Consider the following 13,023-nt stretch of genomic DNA (forward strand, 5'->3'; position numbering starts at 1 on the left):
TCCCGTCGACGACGAGGTGCCTGTGGTGACTTCGTAAATTTCAAGATGATATGACGGCTCAGTCTTTCAGAGGTGCTCATAGGGGTAGGGTGTGCGTGTGTGCGTTTATAAGGATGACTGTATGCGTGTGTATATGAGCGCTTGCGTCTGTACTGTCTTCAATTTTTTTTTTCAATCCCCTGAGTATATGCAATTAAGAATTCCCCATACACCCATGTACGTATTTCAGATTTCAACAGTAGGCATTGGCCCTGTGCATCCAGTGCAGTTTTTGGTTGGCTGGGCCACCAGACATGGACCAAATTACAATTTTTTTGTAGGGAACATATTGAATTTGTTCCACCTACTAAAAAATGGATAGTGGCTGGACGAGGAAGACAATAGCGCAACCAGGCTCTAATTTCCGTGAGTTTGAAGACAATAGCACAACCACGTTAAAACGGTCGGTCCAGGGCTCGTCTCTGGTCGTGGTCTCCCCCGGGATACGGTGGTGTTGTTCTCCCCTCCCAGGGTTAGGGTTTCTCGGGCAAGCTCGAGATGGCATCTCAGGAGGAGGCAGGCGGATCGCGCCCAAGGAAGGAACCGATCGAAGATCTCCTGAAGCGCCTGGATCTGCAGGAAGAAGAAGAGGAGAACTTCGTCCGGGAGGAGGAATTCCAGGAAAATCGGGTGGAGGCGAAGTGGCTCGCGATTGCAAAAGTCCATACAGATAAGGGGTTTAGTCCATCTGCCATGTACTCGCATATGAGCTCCGCCTGGAATCCGGCGAAGGAGCCGCGATGGCGCAGGATTGAAGATAACCTATTCCCGGTACAGTTTGGCTGCCTGGGTGACTGGAACACGGCGATGAACATGGGGCCGTGGCTCTTCCGTGACCATGGCCTTCTGATTGCGGAATATGATGGGTTTACGAATTCAACTTCTGTAGTGCTTAACAAAATAGTGGTATGGGCAAGAATCTTGAAGTTGCCTGATAATTACCTAATTCATGCAGCAATTAAGGGGATGTGCAGGAAGATGGGGAAGATCTTAGAGATTTAGACTACCCTACCGATGGGTTTTGCAGGTGAATTTGTTCGAGTCAGAGTGGAACTTGATGTCACAAAAAAGCTAATTCGGTTTGTTGGGATCACAAAGAAGGAAGTCACAGACTACTACCAAGTTCAATATGAGAAGCTACCGATTTTCTGTGGGTAGTGTGATCTGATGGGACATTGGTACCAAGAGTGTGGTACGGGGGAACATGATGTTTCCAAGCTTGAATGGGGAGATTTCCTGCTAGCAGATGGGGGTAGAGGCCGTGGGAGAGGTCGTGGTGCTGGACGAAATACGGGAAGAGGACGAGGTGATGCTGGAAGAAACAGGGAAGGCTTTGGTAGGGGCCGTGGCAGGGGTGATCCCATCCCTACCTCTGGTGGTATGAACATGAACATGACGACAAGCTGGCGCCATAATGCTCTCTATAATAATGGAGGGTCCCAAACCTTGGTTACAGAAGGTAACACTTCCATGAGGACCGAGACTGATCATGTAAATGTAGGAACGACCATGCGGTCTAATTCTATGAATCTGCTGGGTAAGCGCTCGACATCTGACTCCCTGGCAGAAAAATTGGGGCCAAGCTCGTCCCTTGCATTGATCCCGGTGGGAGGGTAGGCCGTACCGAAGGCGTCAGTGGTGACTAATCTAGTGGATCATATTGAAAGAGATAATTCGGGGGAGGATAAGCAAGAGAATGCAAACACACCTCAGAAAAGTCTCAGTAGGAAGAAACTGAGAACTGTGGATGGTGGTGCAGCTAACAATTCTGATTGTACTAAAACTCATGAAATATCGGCGTCCTCCAGCGAGGAGGATGTCCGGATGCAATGAAAATCATAGCGTGGAACTGCTATGGGCTTGGGAATGCCCCGGCAGTTCGAGCTTTGCTGGATGTCCAGCAAAGATATCTCCCCGATGTGATGTTCTTTTCGAAGACTCACCTCGATAGCTATCTGGCTGAGGGTTTACGTAGAAGATTGAAGATGGATCAAAAATTTGTTTGCACAAGTGATGGAAGGAAAGGAGGGTTGGTCCTTCTCTGGAATAATAATGTGAAAGTCCATAAACTGGCTCTTGATGCGATGTTTATTGATGTTAGGATAGAGGGAAGCAACAACGTGTCCTGGCGTCTGACAGGAATGTATGGAGAGTTTAAGTCGGCAAATAAACACTTAACATGGAGCCGAATGAGACAACTCCATCAAAACAATAACCTACCCTGGCTTATGATCGGTGATATCAACGAGATTCAGTTTACCCATGAAAAGGAGGGAGGCAATCCTCGTCCTACACAATATATGCAAGCTTTCCAGGAAGCCATTGAGGATTGTGAGCTTCATGATCTAGGATTTCTTGGTGATAAGTTTACTTGGCGAAGAGGAAGAATACGTGAGAGACTAGATAGAGGTCTTATAAATGATACCTGGGCAGCTCTTTTCCCACATGCGGCCTTGGAGAATCTGGAATACAATCATTCTGATCACAGGCCGCTCCTGGTTAACACAGACTGCTATGATGGGTTGGGGAATAGTAGTGGCAGTGCGTGTCCAAAGAGATTTGAAGCGAGATGGCTTCGTGAAAAAGATTTCTGTAATCTGGTCACGGAAGCTTGGGCAGAAGCGGGCGAAACAAGTGGCTTGTCAGGTATAGCTGTAAAGTTAAAGTTGATGCATGCTAAATTCCATGATTGGGATCAGCGTGTGTTAAAGAAGCCAAAGAAAAGATTACACCAAGCTCAAAGGGACTTGGAGGAGGCGATGTCTGGTCCGATGGATGATGAGTCTAACACAAAAAGGAAGGAGCTAGCTGAGCTAGTTGAATACCTACTGGAAATTGAGGAGATACAGACAATGCAGCGCTCAAGGGCAACATGGCTCACTTGCGGTGACCGAATACAAAAAAATTTCAAGCTTTTGCTTCTGCTAGGAGGAAAAGAAACTATGTCAAGAAACTGAAAGACGATGGTGGTAGTTTTATCAAGGGTATTCCAGAGTTGAATTCCCATATTCATGAGTACTTTTCGAACCTCTTTACATCTGAAGTGCAACACACAGACCCAGCTTATTGCAAAAGGTGCAGACCAAGGTCAACACACAAATGAATGATTATGGCCCCTTTCTCGGCAGAGGACGTTAAAAAAGCAGTGTTTAGCATAGGGGATCTAAAAGCCCCTAGCCTAGATGGTATCCATGCTATTTTCTTCAAGAAGTTTTAGCATGTCATTGGAGTAGATATATCGAATGAGGTGTTGCAAGCAATCAAATCCAGGAAAATACCCGATGATTGGAATGATACGGTAATTGTAATGATTCCGAAAGTTGAAACACCCGAGCTGGTTAGTCAATTTCGTCCTATAAGTCTCTGTAATGTTCTTTATAAAATCATCTCCAAAATGTTAGCATTGCGGTTGAAGAATATCCTGCCTGATATTATATCTCCCACACAAAGCGCTTTTGTACCTGGAAGGATGATTACTGATAACATTTTGATTGCTTATTAATGTGTGCATAAGATCAAAAACAAGAGAATTGGTAGTGGCCTTTGTGCAGTAAAATTGGACATGCATAAAGCTTATGATAGGGTTGAATGGTCATTCTTACATGATATGATGGCCGCCTTGGGTTTTCATGAACACTGGATAGATATGATGATGGCATGTGTGACCTCTGTTAAGTACAAAGTAACATTTAATTCCCAAGAGACAGAAGTTCTTGTTCCTACCAAGGGTTTAAGGCAGGGAGATCCTATCTCCCCTTATTTGTTCCTCTTATGTGCGGAAGGTCTTTCTAGTTTACTGCAGTATGAAGAAGAAGCTGGTGGCATTGAAGGAATCAGAGTGTGCAGAAATGCAGCATCAGTATCACATCTTTTATTTGCCGATGACTCTTTGATTCTTATGACAGCAGATACCTTAAATGCAACTTCCTTACAGCATGCTCTAGAAACCTATTGCCAGAGTTTGGGACAAATGGTGAGTGTGAACAAATCAAGTGTCTTTTTCAGCCCAAACACTTCGGCTGTATCTAGGACTGAAATTTGTCAAATCCTTAATATTGATACTGAAGCATTATTAGATAAGTATCTTGGATTGCCTGCATTGGTGGGTGCAGACTGGAGTGATTGTTTCAGACACTTTTGTGAAAGAATCAAGGAAAGGTTAAAAGGATGGATTGAGAAACAACTCTACACAGGAGGTAAGGAAATACTTATCAAATCTGTTGCCCAAGCAATTCCAGTGTTTGCAATGTCAGTATTCAGTATTCCGAAAGGGATCTGCAAGGAGATCACAGATATGATTGCGCAGTTCTGGTGGGGAGATGATGAGGATCATAAAAGAATCCATTGGTATACGTGGTGGAAAATGTGCTACCCCAAAATGGAAGGTGGTATGGGGTTCAGGGACTTATACTCTTTTAACTTGGCAATGCTCTCAAAAAACAGTGTTGGCGCCTGATTACTAACCCTGAATCCCTTTGTGCTCGAGTGTTAAAGGCAAAATACTACCGAAATGTTGATTTACTTCATGCAACACTTAAAAACGGTGCATCATTCACATGGCAGAGTGTGATGAAGGGACTGGAGACTTTCAAGTTGGGATATATCTGGCGCATTGGTACTGGAGAGAGTGTCAACATTTGGCAGGATCCATGGATACCTGCAAGTCCATACCGAAAGGTAATCTCAATTCGGGGCCAATCTATCCTAACCTCAGTTAGCGAGCTACTGGATCCTTATATAGGAACTTGGGATGAAGAGATCATCATATCTATCTTTAATCCAGTTGATGTTCAAAGGACATTACAGATTCCAGTCAACACTAATTCCTTTGATGATTTCATTGCATGGCATCCTGAACGTAATGTCTTTTTCACTGTCCGATCAGCGTACAAAGTGCAATGGGAGCGATCTTTTAGGGCACATGCAAATAGGACAGGGCGTTGATGTCCACTACACAACCTTCTTCTTGTAGACGTTGTTGGGCCTGCAAGTGCACATGTTTGTAGGACAGTAGCAAATTTCCGTCAAGTGGATGACCTAAGGTTTATCAATCCGTAGGAGGCGTAGGATGAAGATGGTCTCTCTCAAACAACCCTGCAACCAAATAACAAAGAGTCTCTTGTGTCCCCAACACACCCAATACAATGGTAATTTGTATAGGTGCACTAGTTCGGTGAAGAGATGGTGATACAAGTGCAAAAAAGATGGTAGATAAAGGTATTTGTAATCTGAAATTATAAAAACAGCAAGGTAACTAATTGCAAAAGTGAGCGTAAACGGTATTGCAATGGTAGGAAACAAGGCCTAGGGTTCATACTTTCACTAGTGCAAGTTCTCTCAACAATAATAACATAGATAGATCATATAACAATCCCTCATCATGCAACAAAGAGTCACTCCAAAGCCACTAATAGCGGAGAACAAACGAAGAGATTATGGTAGGGTACGAAACCACCTCAAAGTTATTCTTTCGGATCAATCTATTCAAGAGTTCGTACTAGAATAACACCTTAAGACACAAATCAACCAAAACCCTAATGTCACCTAGATACTTCATTGTCACCTCAAGTATCCGTGGGCATGATTATACGATATGCATCACACAATCTCAGATTCATCTATTCAACCAACACAAAGTACTTCAAAGAGTGCCCCAAAGTTTCTACCGGAGAATCAAGAACGTGTGCCAACCCCTATGCATAGGTTCATGGGCGGAACCCGCAAGTTGGTCACCAAAACATACATCAAGTGGCACATGATATCCCATTGTCACCACAGATAAGCACGGCAAGACATACATCAAGTGTTCCCATAAAAGACTCAATCCGATAAGATAACTTCAAAGGGAAAACTCAATTCATCACAAGAGAGTAGAGGGGGAGAAACATCATAAGATCCAACTATAATAGCAAAGCTTAGGATAGATCAAGATCGTGCCATATAGGGAACACGAGAGAGAACACGAGAGAGAGAGAGAGAGAGAGATCAAACACATAGCTACTGGTACATACCCTCAGCCTCGAGGGTGAACTACTCCCTCCTCGTCATGGAGAGCGCCGGGATGATGAAGATGGCCACCGGTGATGGGTTCCCCCTCTGGCCGGGTGCCGGAACGGGCTCCCGAGAGGTTTTTGGTGGCTACAGAGGCTTGCGGCGGCGGAACTCCCGATCTATCTTGATTTTCGATGTTTTTAGGGTACGTAGGTTTATATAGGCGAAATAAGTCGGCCGGGAGGTGCTCGAGGGGCCCACGAGACAGGGGGGCGTGCCCAGTAGGGGGGTGCCCTCCTATTGCGTGGCCTCCTCAAGGCTCTTCTGACGTGAACTCCAAGTCCCCTGGGTGATATTCTTCCCAAAAATAAAGCTGCCGGAGGTTTCATTCCGTTTGGACTCCGTTTGATATTCCTTTTCTTCGAAATACTGAAACAGGCAATAAAACAGCAATATGGGATGGGCCTCCGGTTAATAGGTTAGTCCCAAAAGTAATATAAAAGTGTATAATAAAGCCCGTAATCATTCAAAAAAGGTAATAAAATAGCATGAATGCTTCATAAATTATAGATACGTTGGAGATGTATCAGCATCCCCAAGCTTAATTCCTGCTCGTCCTCGAGTAGGTAAATGATAAAAGAAAGAATTTATGAAGTGTGAATGCTAGAGGTGCACAAGTTTGATCAATGATAATTTCAATCACCTTTACTAGCATCATTATATGTCATAACAGTAGTTCATCTCATAAAACTATTCATAATCAAGTAACAAGCTATTCACATGTTAAAGCATAGACCATAAACTTTCTTGAAAACTAGAAAACTTCATTCTTAGTCATCAAACAGTTGCAATTCATCTTACTTTCAGGAAGAGTCTATGTCAGAGCTTTGATTTAGCAAACTTCATATACTCAACTGTCATATTGTCTTCTACAATTGCTAACACTCACGCAATACTTGTGGTTATGAAGTTTTAATCAGACACAGAGAAAGATTGGGGCTTATAATGTTGCCTCCAAACGTATTCACCTTTGGGTGATGTCAATAATAATAGTTCATGCTAACGTACATCCAATTTGGATATATATATATATATATATATATATATATATATATCAGGATCACCCCACCACAAAGTGCTTGCCAAAGGATAAAATGAAAAAGGGAAAGGTGACGATCACCTTGACTCTTGCATAAAGTGAAAGACATAAAGTAAAAGATAGGCCCTTCGCAGAGGGAAGTAGAGGTTGCCATGCGCTTTTAGGGTTGGATACACAAAATCTTAATGCGAAAGAACGTCACTTCATATTGCCCCTTGTATATGGACCTTTATTATGCAGTCCGTCGCTTTTATTGCTTCCATAATAAGTTCGTAGAAAGCTTATTTTCTCCACACTAATAAGTCATGCATATTCAGAGAGCAATTTTTATTGCTTGCACCGATGACAACTTACTTGAAGGATCTTACTCAATCCATAGGTAGGTATGGTGGACTCTCATGGCAAAATTGGGTTTAAGGATATTTGGAAGCACAAGTAGTATGTCTACTTGGTGCTAGGAATTTTTGGCTAGCATGAGGGGGAAAGGCAAGCTCAACATGTTTGAATGATCCATGACAATATACTTTAACTGAGATGAGAGAAAACATAACCCATTACGTTGTCTTCCTTGTCCAACATTAATTCTTTAGCATGTCATACATAATGAGTGCTCGCAATTATAAAAGATGTCTATGATAATATATTTATATGTGAAATCTCTCTTCCTTCAATATTCTTTCATGAATTGTTCAAATGACCAATACAATGCTTGCTAACCGTTAATAAATTTACAACCTCTACTTCTTAGATGTGAAGTCATTACTCCCCATGGGATAATCAAAAGAGACATATATAATTTCAGATTTATGACATTCAACTCATTCAACCATTTACTCATAGGATATAAGTGAAGCACACAAGTAAATTACAAACAACTCCAAAAAGATATAAGTGAAGATCAATGAGTAGCTAAATAATTATGCAACTATGTGAAGACTCTCTCTCAATTAAGAATTTCAGATCTTGGTATCTTATTCAAGCAACAAGCAAAACAAAATAAAATGACATTGCAAGGATAGCACAACTCATGTGAAGAAGCAAAAACTTAGGTTCAACCGATACTAACCGATAGTTGTTGAAGAAGAAAGGTGGGATGCCTACCGGGGCATCCGCAAGCGTAGATGCTTAAGACTTCTTGAAATATTATCTTGGGGTGCCTTGGGCATCCCCAAGCTTGAGCTTTTATGTCTCCTTAATTCCTCTTATATCATGGTTTTTCTTTTTATCAAAAGCTTCATCCACACCAAACTCAACAAGAACTCTTGAGATAGGTTAGTATAAACCAATGCAAAACCATATCATCTTCTACTGTAACAAATCACTAACATTATTATTCAACATTGAATACTAAATGTCTCTGCATATTTAATACTCCTATCCTCAAATAGAATCATTAAACAAGAAAACATATGCAAACAATGCAACCATAACAGCAATCTGCCAAAACAGTACAGTCTGTAAAGAATGCAAGATTATCAATACATCCCTAACTCCAAAAATTATGAGATAAAATTCTCACTGTAATAAATTTATCAGAGCTTAATATGCAAAAAGTTTCAACGTTATACCACTCTCTGACTTTTCTAGGGAATTTTTGCAACAGAGGTAAACTTTCTGTTTTCAAACAACAACATGTATACTAGCAAAACAAGCATGGTAAAGGCTATCCTTGACATTTTTATTGAAAATAAAGATGCAAAACATTATTCTAAATAACAGCAATCAAATACTAACAAAATAAAATGACGCTCCAAGCAAAACACATATCATGTGGTGAATAAAAATATAGCTCCAAGTAAAGTTACCAATGAACGAAGACGAAAGAGGGGATGCCTTCCGGGGCATCCCCAAGCTTAGGCTCTTGGTTGTCCTTGGATATTACCTTGGGGTGCCTCGGGCATCCCCAAGCTTAGGCTCTTGCCACTTCTTATTCCATAGTCCATCGAATCTTTTACCCAAAACTTGAAAACTTCAACCACACAAAACTCAAAACAAAACTCGTAAGCTCCGTTAGTATAAGAAAAAAAACCACCACTTAGGTACTATAATGAACTCATTCTAAATTCATATTGGTGTAAAACCTACTGTATTCCAACTTCTCTATGGTTCATACCCTTACATACTAGCCATAGATTCATCAAAATAAGCAAACAACACAACGAAAATAGAATCTGTCAAAAACATAACAGTCTGTAGTAATATGTATCAAACGTATACTCCTGGAACCCCAAAAATTATGAAATAAATTGGTGGACCTTAGGAATTTGTCTATTAATCATATGCAAAAATAATCAACCTAACATCACTCTCCAGTAAAAAAAGGCATCCATTCTCGTGAGCGCTAAAGTTTCTGTTTTCTACAGCAAGATCATATAGACTTCACCCAAGTCTTCCCAAATGCTCTACTTGGCACTTTATTGAAACAAAAGCTATAAAACATGATTAATACAGTAGAATAATCATGTGGACATACAAAAACAGTACGGATAAATATTGGGTTGTCTCCCAACAAGCGCTTTCTTTAATGCCTTTTTAGCTAGGCATGATGATGATAATGATGCTCACATAAAAGATAAGAATTGAAACATAACGGGAGCATCATGAAGCATATGACTAGCACATTTAAGCCCAACCCACTTCTTATGCATAGGGATTTTGTGAGAAAACAACTTAAGGGAACAATAATCATCTAGCATAGGAAGGTAAAACAAGCATAGCTTCAAAAATTGCAGCACATAGAGATGAAACTTGACATTATTGCAACTCCTACAAGCATAAGTTCCTCCCTCATAATAATTTTCAGTAGCATCATGAATGAATTCAACAATATAACTAGCACCTAAAGCATTCTTTTCATGATCTACAAACATAGAAAATTTATTGCTCTCCACACAAGCAAATTTATTCTCATCAATAATAGTGGGGGGAAACTCAACAAAATAACTATCATGTGAGGCATAATACAATTGAAAACAAAAAGCATGATGACAAGTTTCATGGATATCATTATTCTTAATAGCATACAAGTCATCACAATAATTATCATAGATAGCAACTTTGTTCTCAGAGCATTTTTATAATCACCCAGTTACGTTGTGACATTTGATAGCACATAAGGTGTTCCTCCGGTATTCGGGAGTTGCATAATCTCATAGTCTGAGGAACATGTATAAGTCATGAAGAAAGCAGTAGCAATGAAAATGTAATGATCATAATGCTAAGCTAACGGATGAGTCTTGTCCATCACATCATTCTCCTAATGATGTGATCTCGTTCATCAAATTACAACACATGTCTGGTTAGGAAACATAACCATCTTTGATTAACGAGCTAGTCAAGTAGAGGCATACTAGGGACATTATGTTTTGTCTATGTATTCACACATGTACTAAGTTTTCGGCTAATACAATTCTAGCATGAATAATAAACATTTATCATGCTATAAGGAAATATAAATAACAACTTTATTATTGCCTCTAGGGCATATTTCCTTCAGGACGTTGATTCTGGTGGGTTTGCTGCCTTCTCAGCCACCACATGTACCAGCAAGATACAACAATGCCCTCCTTAAGACTAACAGAAGGTAAATTAGGCATATTATTGTTAGGCAAACATAGAAAGTGTTCTAACACTGCTGAACCCGATCTATCAACCAACATAGCATCTGAGATAAGCTCTGGTAGTCTGAGTAAGCGCCACATCTCTACAGCACGGCCACACTGAAATAGCAAGTGATTGACATCCTCAGCTCCTTGCATACAAATTGGGCATTGGCTAATACTCCCAACATGTCTATTGGCAAGTATAGACTTGAGTGGTAGGATACCATGAAGCGCTCGCCAGCAGAAAATTTTGACCTTGCCTGGAGTTTGCATTTTCCATAAAATTGACCATATTGGGTTCTCCGATGATGACCCAGCCTGCGGCATTCCAGTATGCTGAAATTGATGTTTCCACTCCAAATGGTATGTCGTTTTAACAGAAAAATGTCTTCATCGTGTACCATGCCAGGCTACAAAATCATCAAATGAGTTATAGTTTAACGGAATTTGGAGAATGCGTGCAACTTCTATTGGGCTAAAAATATCACAGAGGAGTTCTTCATCCCACTTTTCAGTAATAGGATTTATCAGCTCATTGACCTTTGTAATCAAGACACCCGCTCTAGGGGTAATGACTTTCCTTGACGGGCTCGAGGGAATCCAGGGATCATCCCAAATATTCACTTTCTCTCCATTCCCAATTCTCCAAATATGTTCTCGCTTAAAAGTTTGAATACCAGCATAAATGCTATACCAAGTGAACGAGGCCCCCTTTTTCAGTCCTACTGATAATAAGTCTCTGGAGGGGTAGTATTTTGCACGAAGAACTCTGGCACATAAGGAATCTGGATCATCAAGCAGGCGCCAACATTGCTAAGTTGAAGGAGTGGAGGTCACGAAAGCCCATCCCTCCATCTTTTTTGGGAAAACATAATTTCCACCAAGCCCACCAATGCATTCTCTTATGATTTTCATCATCCCCCACCAAAATCTTACGATTGCATCTGTGATTTCCACCAAATGCATGTTAGTCCATGCATCATGTCCACGTTGAACATTCTCCCGACCCCGCATAACGCGGGTGCGCTGTCACACTTAAATTAGTGGCCCGTCCTAATGTGACACGCGACACATACATGGTATCGTATGTCTCAAAAAAAGAAAAACATACCGGGTATCGTTTTTCTTTTTTGAGGGGTGCAGGCTACAGGGTATCGTTTTCGTTTATGTACAGGCAGCGAGCTGCGCATCTCTCCCTCCCTCCTTTTTTCTGAAGAATAAATGAGGGGCTGCCCCTCTCTCTCCTCCACACACATCGCCCTATGTCACATTCAAATGGGTGACTTTCGTCAAAACAAATTCATTCTTGCCGTTTTTAGTAGTTTGATGTAACAATCAGCGCAATTAGAGAATGTTTATCACTCGTTTTCACACCATATCCGCTCAGTGGCAATCATATGGGTGTACGGCGGGGCCCTTGAATACGTGGTGCGACCATCAACATTATGTACACCGCACCGGGTAGCTCATCCATCACCAGAATGTGATTAAACCGCACGAAAAGGAAGCACTAACTAGGACGAAAAGTCTTAAGGATTCGAGGGCCTACGTCTTTTTTTTAGCGGGTAGAGGGCCTACGTCTATATATCTGACATGCCTACACTGTATAATCAGGGGCAGGATTTTATAATTGTACACACACACATCCAGTCCCTCCCGATGTCTGAATTATCAAAACAAGAGGGCCTCGTCCCACATTTGTGCTATTCCTGTGTGCACGCGCGCGCGTGTGCGTGTGCGTGTGCGCGCGCGTGCGTGTGTGTGTGTGTGTTTATTCCATGTCTCCTTCCACCAAAACTGGTTGGCGATATTCTGTCAAGAAAAAAAATCCGGTTCATAGGTTGCAATAGAAGACACAGATTATTTTGCCTTCCGATGTTGCACACGACTAAAATAATTTTTTTAAGTTAACGCGCCACTGTATGCAATTTCATCAAGTGCTAGGGCTAGTTGATTGATATGCTCAGCCTAACAAAGTTTTTTTCCCTACGAAAGGCTAATGGAGTTATTTTTATTATTTTGTGAAAAGGTTTCAGATCTAATATAAAGTTTCATTGGAAGTACAAAGCAGTCCAAAGATAATAAAAATTGTATAGAGGCCCCTGGACCACCGAACGACCATTGCCACCGTCAAAACGAGCCACAAACGTGTCCCTGACTCGTTGTTGCCGTTAATGTTTAAATCAGTTGGCTCGTGAAGTAGTTGCAACGTACATATAGGGGCAGACCAACTATCCATGGGTTTTAGATAGAATACCCCATTATTTTGGACAAAAGAATATGTTAATATTG

This window comes from Triticum dicoccoides, chromosome 4B (genome assembly GCF_002162155.2).
Source record: "Triticum dicoccoides isolate Atlit2015 ecotype Zavitan chromosome 4B, WEW_v2.0, whole genome shotgun sequence".
Taxonomy (NCBI): domain Eukaryota; kingdom Viridiplantae; phylum Streptophyta; class Magnoliopsida; order Poales; family Poaceae; genus Triticum; species Triticum dicoccoides.